The sequence below is a fragment of the Heterocephalus glaber genome, unplaced genomic scaffold, assembly GCF_053883595.1.
Source record: "Heterocephalus glaber isolate CG9 unplaced genomic scaffold, H.glaber_assembly_v1.0 deba00001757, whole genome shotgun sequence".
Lineage (NCBI taxonomy): Eukaryota > Metazoa > Chordata > Mammalia > Rodentia > Bathyergidae > Heterocephalus > Heterocephalus glaber.
In genome coordinates, this window is record NW_028258454.1 from 4,442,411 (window position 1) to 4,453,312 (window position 10,902).

The window sequence follows — 10,902 nt, forward strand, 5'->3', positions numbered from 1 at the left end:
ACTTATCAGATCAATTGTCACAGTATTGCAGGGCTTGCATTCAAATAACCCTAATTTCACTCAGGAAGACCCCAATGTGCAAAAGTAAATATGAATGAATTGTGGATATGCCAAAGAGAAGCCACAAGTACTTTCTTTAAGTGAAAGGTTGAAAGTTCTTTACTTAATGGGAAGAAAAAAAAAAGTTGAGGTTCCCTAAATCTACAATACATTACTATTGTCAATCTCTTAATTATTGTTAGGATAGTAGTGGTATATGAGTGGGGTCAGGGAAAGCTCTGAGGAGGTAATTTTCAAGCCAATAACTAGGAGATAAGCAAGGATGAGACAGTTGTAAGAAACTTCCATGGAGACGAAACATGGAGTACACAGATCCTGCCATAGGAATGGCCCTAATGCAACCCAGAAACTGAAAGTAGACAGGAAAGCAGTGTGCTGAGGTACCAGTGGCACAGATGAAGCTGGAAAGGTAGGCAAGGGGCACATAATACAGGGAACTGTAATGCCATTGTCATTGTTCGAGTTCTCAAATGGAGTTTAGTTGGCAGGATGTTTGTTAAAGAGTTCCCTTTGGATCAACACCTGTGGAAGAGGAGAAGTAGGAAAGATGGGTGAGCTGATATGAGCTGACACAGGCCTACCCAAGTGACAGCTTCAACCAACCTCACGTGGAGCTCTGGGGACAGCATGGCTCAAAGGACTTGTTCAGAGTTGAGCCAAGATGACCAAAGGCTGTTATTATCAGTCATTGGATGGAGACCTGGAAAGGGCAGGACCTCAGCTGAGGTGGCTGCCAGCAACTGAGATCATCCTTGAAGGAGTGGACAACTGAAGGCATCAACTAACAGCATTGCCAACAACTAAACCAGGCAGAACATCCCAGTATTCACTTAAGTCATAGCTGTCAATGCGAGACCTTATTTGTATGCAGCGGGAAATTTTCAACTGATGGGACCAAAGTAAGTGACATGAAGCAATATGGCTTTCATGTGAAGACTGGGGCAGAGGGGTAAGCTTGGAAACAGAGAAACTAGTCCAGAGGATGTTGTCTAGGTGACAGATGGTGGAAGTTTAGACTTATAAAGAAATGTGGATATAGATGAGACATTCAAGATACGTGAAAAAGGAAAAGGAAGGAAGGGCTTATTTCTATTAATATGAACCCCACAAAACATCATGAGAAAAAAATATGCAAAATCAAAGGCTGTGCAAAAGAATTTAATCAATATTCTTAAAACAAATTTTCATTTATCCAAGTTCATTTATTTTGTAGAATACTGTAAAGAGAATTTGATTACTTGGAGACAGAACTTTGAACTTGCTTTCTTTCAACAAGTTAGGTTTAATATGGTCTCAGGCTCCATTTGACATCAGCATAATGGATTAACAAAAAATTGGCCCCAAAACAAATGATCAAAGTAGCACTTAGCAAAGGCACTGTCTTCTTTAGAGCAAAACTGCCTGACAAATATTTGTCTACATATTAACAGTTTACAACGTGAGAACAAAGTCAATCATTACCACTGTGAAGCACAGCATTTTAGAGCAGGAGGGAACACTGGAGAACACAAGATCCAAGTGTTCCATTTCATAGATAGGAAGACCCAGATCCCAAAGCAGTTACTGACTCATGACTCATAGAAGTTCTGGAAGCCAGGATAAACTAGAATGCAGCTTTCTCTCTTGGAGCATTTCCACTCTTGCCGACTGCCCTTCCAATGCATAGGCATGGAAGAAAAGCTGCAGAGTTGGAGCTCCTCAGTCAGTTATTCCTATAACAGACAATCTGTCTCTTAGGGCATGATGAACAGGGTTTGCTCATTATGACTCTTCACCAAAGGAAGTCAATTAACAAAGCAGCATAAACACTCCCTAAAATATATAACATATCATTCTCCAAAGTGTTTTATATTTTAAATGTAGATTGTATCCACATTTTAAATTTTCTTGGAAGCTCCCTGAAGCTTTTAAAAAATGCTATTAGGACAGTGAACACATCTATGAATTTCCAGCTTTTATATCATATATTACAGAATCTTTCTTTTTTTTTTTCATTAAAGGTCAGTGAGCAAAAATTGTATTTTGAGATGCAATCCCCTGGAATTCAGGCCTTCTAGAGAATGCTGCCTAATCTTCCAGTCATCACTCACACTGTGGAACCAATTCCTGACCCATGAAGGTAACAACATGTCAGGGAGACTTTTGTACAATTCCTTTGTTAGTGGAACCAGTGAGCCTCAGATGAATTCAGTCTCAGATTTCCAGCACACCACTCCTGGATACCCACAGGAGAATATGTGCTCTTCTAAGATATCTTAAAACTTAAAATTGATAGTTTTTGTCTACCAATAATGTGTGGAATCATGAAAAATGTCTGCTTGCATTTATAGCTGGTACCCCTTCCAATTGTCTCCATACTGCACCTGAGAGTAATGCAGTAACAGGCTGTGTAATGCCAGAGGTAGCAGGGAGAGAGGAGAGAGGCAAGGGGAGGCGGAGGAGAGAAGAGAAGAGTGCAGGAGAATGGGAAATAAGGGGGAGGGATTGGGAGAGGAGAGGGCTAAAAGGAAGGGAGGGAAGGAATAAAGGAAGGGAGGATGGAGGAAGGGGAGTAAAAGGGAAGTCAGGTAGGAGAAAAAAACTGAGGGAGCCAGAGGCCAAGTGGGATCCTCCCAAGCAGGTGCCTGCTTCCCCATCTTGGCTTGGTGCACATTCTCTGGGCATCCTCAGGATAGAGGCCTTGCCTTCTGTCTTGGACTGTTTTGTGCTGCTGTAACAACAGAAGACTAGAAATTGGATAACTTATTTAAAAATGGAAATTTATCGTGGCCCAGTTTTGGAGGCTGGGAAGTTCAATATCAAGGTGTTGGTATCTGGCAAGGGCCTTCTTGCTGTGTCATACACAACATGGCAGAAGGGCAGAGAGAGAGAGAAAGAGAGAGAGAGAGTGAGGGGCCAGGAGATGGCTCAGTGATAAAGCACTTGCCTCTTGCCTCCTGTGTGCCAGGTCCTGGGCTCCATCGCAGCACCTTCCCCCAAAAGAGGGAGGGAGTAGGGAGACAGATCAGATTCACAGCTTCAAGCTCTTTTATAACTGGCATTAATCCACCACCCTCATGACCTAAACACCTCTCCTTAGGCCCCACCTTACAACATTGGTGATTGGGGAATTACATTTCCAACACTTAAACTTTGGGGGAACCATTTAAATCACAGCACTGTTCAACTGTCTTCCCCTCCCAAGTCTCCAGCTCTGTAGGATCCATAGCCCCTCTCCAACAAGAAAAACTCTGGTGCCCTACATTCCTTCTAATCTACTGAGCTAATAGAAAAACTTTTATGTACTTAGTCCTTTAGAATCTTGGCTTTTGATATTTAAAATTTAGGCTTTTTAAATCAAAACTTTTGCCTTCTAACTATGAGAGGTTCAAGAGTCCATCTGAACCTGGGAACTGATTATTTTTTATTCTCTCCCCTATGCCAGAATACTCCTTCCCAGAGGAAAGTGATATATTTGTTCTGGGTTTGAAGAGAGTGGGCGTTTAAGGAACTAACAGGAATTTAATTTTTCCAAAGTTAATATATTAAAATGCTGTGCCCCATTCCCCAACTGGGAGGATTGGGGTTGTTTGCTGAAGGGTTTTGACTCTGTGTGGTTGTGCAGATATGCACTTCAGCTTGGTGACAATGCAGCTTATGTTCCCTGCTGTAGACTCTCTCTCTTTCTTCTTTCTTCTCTCTCTCTCTCTCTCTCTCTCATTTCTGGTTATATACAATGATTGCTCATCAGGAACATTGGGTCTCCATCATTATTCAAGTAACTTGGATTCATAGACACTAGATCGAGAGAATATGCAAATAAAAAATAGAATGGGTCTGTTCAGTGTATTCCAGAGCTAGCAAAAAACCCCCAAAAAAACCAAACAAACCCTGGCACCAAGCAGGCAAAACAAAACTGAAAAAGATATATGTGTTTAAGAATTAATAATTGAGTATCATTCTTTGAAGTAAATAAGAATGCAAAAAATTATTAGTAGCAAAGCTCATTAGTTCTTTTACTAACACTTGTCAATGCCATGAATCCTTCCTCTAGTTCCAAAAATGTTTTATTATATTTGGTAATTATTTTATTGAAATGAACTAAAATAACTCTGAAAGAATTTCTATTATTCAGCTGCAAGCTTTGGAGTAGATACGAGTTTGGGTAAGCTCAGAGAAAAGAATTTATTTTGTGTCATGCTGCTATGGCTTCTAATTCTTTTCCTAAATTACATTCAACTCTGGTAAAAGTGAATATATTATTTTCCATCAACCACAGTTGAATGAGATCTATATGAAAGCCATTTCAACTTGGAACTCAAAAAGGCTGATGTTAGGGTTCAATGTTCAATACTTATAGGCTCCTACTATCTCTGATTTAAATATGAGTCAAAGACAGAAAAGAGTCGAAAAAACTCGGTGATTTATAAAAACTTGAGAGTAATAGGTCATCCAACTCATTTGCAGGGTCGCGTTGCAGGGTATGATAGATCATCTTACTTTGAAAGTCTAGGGAGAGGTAGATTCTACAACTTTCTCAACTTGCTTTCTCTGATAATCTATGTTCTTTGTGGGTGTTTTCTTTAAAAAATACTGTCCTACCTATAAAATAAATGTGTTTTTAAAGGAACATAATGAAGAACTCTCCCTCTCCACTCTCACAGAACCATGTTTAGCTCAGTGCCAAGCACTAAAGTATAAGCATGGTTTGAGTCCTCGAGTTCATAGGTAATTCACCTGTATCTAAGGTATCTGTCTGTTCAGTCATAGGGGCTTCAGCACTTCTATCCCCCACAATGAGCTCCTCACATTCCTTCTTCAAGAGCTGGTCTTCTTAGTGCTGGTTAACTGCAACAATGAGCAGAGAGCAGCCACTCATGCCAGACAGATGGTAGCTTCTCCCGCGCCCGAACTGCAGGAGCCAAAGGGCAGTGGAATCATGACAGCTGTCGTGTGTGAGAAATCTTCATGATAAGCAATTTTCCCCCTTATTTTTAAAAGTCAGCTTTTTCCCCCTTAGAGCCTACATCTTTCACCAAGATGTAATATTTGCTTAGTTTTTAAAAGTCACAACAAATTGCTTTTCATTAAAATGACAATAAATATGCAGTTATCATTCTGTTCAGTTGCCTATCAATTACATAATGTATTAGGGGAAAAGAGCATAAAGCTCCAGCTTTTATTTCTTCTAGAGACACCATAAAGAAATTTGCTCAGACTTACTGCATTGATCAAAGTGTGGTAGTGTTTTTTGCAAAAATCAACAAGTTACTTTTCTTTGAGTAGCACAAGGTGGTGCGATCCCGGCTCTACAAATAACTGGCCCTGTGAACTTGGACAAGATACTTATAATGTCATTTATACATTTATTGAACAATATTGCTAAAGGCTTAACTATGTGCCACCCTCTGTGCTAAGAACTGGATAAAAAAGCAATAAAATACAATCCCCAACTCTATAGCTTTATCACATAGTAATGTTTTTGGCTGAAAAATAAGGCAGTAATACCATCTTCCCAAGACTATGGGATTTAAATGAGATCATTATATGTTCAGTGCCAGATCTATGGGAAGTAAGCATTTACTACTATTCTCTTCTCTTCCCTAGTAGGATTCTAAGCACAATTCACTCTGGGTATGATTCTACACCTAATTTGAGCATTTTAGATGTCACGTAAAGACAGAAACAATAGAAGTGTTATGCACACTTGTGAGGTATTCATGCTGCCTTCCAGCAAGTGAGTTCTCTGTTTTGTTTTTTAAATGTTTCAGGGAAGTATTTTTAAAAAGGCTTCAATTCCATCTTTTGTTTAAAAAAAACTTTTAAAAAAATCAATCTTAATCCAGTATCTCCAAGAAGCAAATAGTTATGCTGGGAAGTGATTCCAGGAAAAACCCATGGTGGTGGGGAGAAGTACAGTCTGCGGAGGCCATGTTACTAAGCCAGTCTCTGCCTTGGCCAGCCTGGACTTAGTTCCTGGTGGAGCCCATACCTGATAGCAGCTTTCAGTGAGGGTGAGGAAATTGGGGTGTTTATCCGGGCACTGCCAGCCTCCTTATCTGGAGGCTGCTCTGGGGCATCACCCCAGGTGCTTGAATCCTACACAGGCTGGGGTGGGCTGGGGCAAGCACATCCCCTGGCTGCAAAATCCCTCAGACAGGCGCTTCAGACACGGGCCGTGACGCGGGCCGTGACGCGGACCGTGACGCGGACCGTGACGCGGACGGGGCCGCGAGCGGTGAGGAGCCGAGGCTCCCAGAAGGGAGCACAGCCCCCAGGAAGCCGGGTCCTCTCCGCCACTGCCGCCGCTGCTTCCGCCCCCTCCCGGTCCCCTGTCTGGCGGGCGTGATGCCGCCTGCTCGCGGCCCTGCGCTCCCGGGAGCCCCGGCCTGCCGAGCAGTTCCTGGAACAGGAGGACGGTAACTCAAGAAGGACCCCAGCACCTTTCTGTAACTCTGTGTGAGAAGTACTGGCCTCCACAGAATTGCCCGGTCTCTGGCCTTTTTCAGTATGGAGAGGATTGGTATCTCCTGTCTTTTTCCTGCTTCTTGGCACTTTAGCATCTCTCCAGTGAGCTGTCCTCGAATTCTGAGCACCAATTTACGCCAAATTGTTGTTATTAGCGTTTTGGCTGCTGCTGTCTCACTTTTATACTTCTCTGTTCTCATAATCCGAAATAAGTATGGGCGACTATCCAAAGACAGGAAGTTTCAGAGGTACTTGGCCCGAGTCACGGACATTGAGGCTACAGACACCAGCAACCCCAATGTGAACTACGGTATTGTGGTAGACTGTGGGAGCAGTGGGTCTCGGATATTCGTCTATTGTTGGCCAATGGCAATCCTCGGGATCTGCTGGATATCAGACAAATGAGGGCTAAAAACCGAAAACCAGTGGTGATGAAAATAAAACCAGGCATCTCAGAATTTGCTACCTCTCCGGAGAAAGTCAGCGATTCCATTTCTCCTCTTTTGAACTTCGCTGCAGAGCTCGTGCCACGGGCAAAACACAAAGAGACACCACTCTACATTCTCTGCAGAGCTGGCATGAGAGTTCTTCCCGAAAGCCAGCAGAAAGCCATTCTGGAAGACCTCCTGACTGACATCCCTGTGCACTTTGACTTTCTGTTTTCTGACTCACACGCCAAAGTCATTTCAGGGAAGCAAGAAGGTATGTAGGCTTGGATTGGCATCAATTTTGTCCTTGGACGATTTGAGCATATTGAAGAGGACGACGAGGCCATCGTGGAGGTCAGCCTTCTTGGCAGGGAGAACAGCGAGGCCATCATCCATAAGAGAACGGCAGGCACCCTGGACACGGGAGGCGTGTCCACTCAGATAGTATACGAAGTCCCCGAAACTGAGGAAGTAGCTAAAAACTTGTTATCAGAATTTAACTTGGGATGTGATGTGCACCAAACTGAGCATGGGTACTGGGTCTACTTCGCCACGTTCCTTGGGTTTGGTGGCAATGCTGCTCGACAGAGATACGAAGACAGACTGTTGGCCAGCGTGTTTCAGAAGAACAGGCTGCTGGGCAAACAGCCCGGTCTGACTCGTGAGGCTCCGTGCCTGGACCCCTGCCTGCCCCTTGACATTAAAGATGAGATCCAGCAAAACGGGCAGACCATGTACCTTCGGGGGACAGGAGACTTCGACCTCTGCCGGGAGACCCTCCAGCCTTTCATGAACAAAACCAATGAGACGCAGACTTCCCTCAATGGGGTCTACCAGCCCCCAATTCACTTCCGAAACAGCGAATTCTATGGCTTTTCTGAATTCTACTATTGTACTGAGGATCTTTTATGCATGGGGGGAGACTACAATGCTGCTAAATTCACTAAAGCTGCAAAGGATTATTGTGCAACGAAGTGGTCGATCTTGCGGGATCGCTTTGACCGAGGACTGTATGCGTCGCATGCTGATCTCCATCGGCTTAAGTATCAGTGCTTCAAATCAGCCTGGATGTTTGAGGTGTTCCATAGGGGCTTCTCGTTTCCCATCAACTACAGAAACCTCAAGACCACCTTGCAGGTGTATGACAAGGAAGTGCAATGGACCCTGAGGGCCATCCTCTACAGGACTCGCTTTTTGCCCTTGAGAGACATCCAGCAGGAGGTGTTCCGGGCCAGTCACTCACACTGGCGGGGCATCTCCTTTGTCTACAACCACTACCTGTCCTCCGGCTGCTTCCTGGTGGTCCTGCTCTCCATCCTCCTCTGCCTGCTGCGGCTGCGGCGCATCCACCGGCGTCTGCTTCAGGGCGGCTCTGCGGCTGCGCTCTGGATGGAGGAAGGCCTGCCCTCACAGAAGGGTGCTGGCGCCTTGTGAGGAGGCGCACTGCTTCCGGAAGACTGTCTACAGGAAACGCCATTTTTGCCTCAGGGTTCCTCCTCTGTATCCGTGGTGGTTTTGTTTTTCCTTTCCCTTTTTTGTTCTTTAAAACGAAATCTTTGGTTGGTAACCCCTGCTGTCCAGAAGTATTGCATTTAGCCGTGTTTTATACAGCTTTAAACTGAGGAGTAGAGAAAAGGGAAGCTCATTTGAGTTTTGCTGGATATCCAAATTAACAGGATATCTACCAAAATTAGTAAGATTTGGGGTTTTCCTTAAGGTACATTAGGCTGTCTGTCAGCAGATGCACTTTGATATGGGAGGGAATGGGAAGAAAGAAAAAAAAATCCCTCAGACAGATGTAAGCTCTGGAGGTGGAGAAAGGAAAGAGGATAAAGAGGCATCCACAGCATCTCCTGCTGTGTCCTAAATATTTTGTTTTGCCATGGAACAAATGAGTGGATTAGGAATCTTTCCATTCATCTAAGTCAAATATACTCATTCTTAAAAACATAAAACCACAGTCTCTGATGAAGTCATTGCACGAAGGATGGTACTTCTGTTCCTTAGACAAACATTTCAGTTTATCCCCTGAGCTGTCACTATACTATATCACTCTATCTCCACTCCTTGCTAAGTCCCTTTCTGCAAACAAATAAGATCCCCAAGTGCACAGACCTACTCCAGGGACTATGTTCACTCTTTCTTCTGCTTGGAATGTCCCCTGCCTTGATCATTTGCCCCTTTTCAAAACCCCACATCAACCCCAAGTCCTTCATGAAGCCATGATCCTGGCCTCTAGCCAATCCTGGAGCTTTTCTAGTCTGTACCATTCACTGGAGAGGCTGTCTTAACCTCCACAGTTTATCCCCAAGTGGACAATCCTATCCCTCCAACTGGGCCACAAATCTCATTCTTATGAGTAGGGAGGCCATCTATTTCTTCTGGAAATAGCCACATTCTTTATGTGTTCATACTTCCTATGTGCAAGTGCTAAATCAATATGGAATAGATACACTAACCTGTGTTGCTTTCTGTGCCTAACTACATTATGCAGCAATTCCTCTTTATGGGGAAAAAAAGGGTCTAACCAAAGTCTGACCTAGGTTCCTGAGGACTAAAAAGTTTAACTGACTATTTATATTGAACTTTTTTTTTTTTGCTTAAATTCTTTTATTGGTACATTTTAGGTATACAATACATTTACATTTATCATTGGGTGCTTGTACCTGTACATGATGTATCTTGGTTCTTATTTCTTCCCCATTACTTGTGTGCCCTTCACCCCTCCACCCTTCCCTATTTACATAGACTTTGATTCCATTTTTATCTTTTCTCATAATTTTTCCTTTCCCTTCTTTCCTTTCCTTTCCCCTTCCCTTCCCACTTCCCCTACCCCTTTGGAGCTTTTATTTCTATTTCAGATTATCAATTATTCATTTTAATCATTTTAATCCTTATTTACACTTTCAGTTTCTCACACTAGAGAAACTATTCAGTATTTACACGTGTGTCCTATTTATTTCACTTAAGAGTATGGCCTCAATATGTATCCACTCAGACAAAGAAATAAAAGCAGCAAATAAACATATGAAAAAATGTAAAGCATCACTGGTCATTCAAGAGATGCAGATGAAAAAAACACTGAGATTCCACTTTACCCTAGAAAGAATGGCTGCTATCAAGAAATCAACCAATAACAAATTCTGGCGGGGTAGTGGAGAGGAAGGAACCCATCTCCATTGTTGGTGGGAGTGCAGACTGGTGCAACCACTGTGGAAATCAGTATGGAAATACCTCAAAGAACTAGGGCTAGTGGTCCCATTTGACCCAGCTATTCCCCAGCTGGGTATCTTCCCCAAAGAATTAAAAGAATTGTTTATATTGAATTTTAAAGGGAATAACTATAAAGTATTTGTCTGGAGAAATCCAATTTACAGTGATTGTCTGACAGCTTCTACATGTCATCTCCCTTCACATTTATTGCAGCAATATGAGACAGTTTGGTGCAAAGATTAAATATTTTGGGCATTGATGGATTTCATTAAGAGCATGTGCATACACTGGTTGGGTGACTTTGGGCTAGGGTCATAACCTCCCTATGTCTCGATGTGTTCACTTATAAAATGGGGACAAAGCCAGGTGTGGTGGTACACATCTGTCATCCCAACACTCTGGGAGGCCGAGGCAGGAGGATCACAAGTTTGAGAACATCCTGGGCAACTTTAGCCAGGCTGACCCTGTTTCAAAATAAAAAGGACTATGGGTGTAACTCAATGCAAAGGCTCTTGGCTCAGTCCCTAGTATAAATAAGTAAATTAAATAAATGTCATCAAATACATAAGTCTGCATATAAAGCATTTATCTCGGCCTGTAAGCATGGAAAGTATTCATTAAATGTTGGACATCATTATTCATTTTAATTATATGTATTAGGTTTGGGTATATACACTAGCGAAAAGTCCAGCTAATCAAACTCTATCATATTGAGGAGTGCAGTGGAAGCTCTCTCAGTACACTGCAATGAGCT

General features: G+C 42.9%; 1 pseudogene; it reads left to right on the forward strand.

Moving 5' to 3' along the window:
• Positions 1 to 6,340: 6,340 nt before the first annotated feature.
• On the forward strand, positions 6,341 to 10,692 carry LOC101698861 (ectonucleoside triphosphate diphosphohydrolase 4 pseudogene; annotated as a pseudogene).
• Positions 10,693 to 10,902: the final 210 nt, after the last annotated feature.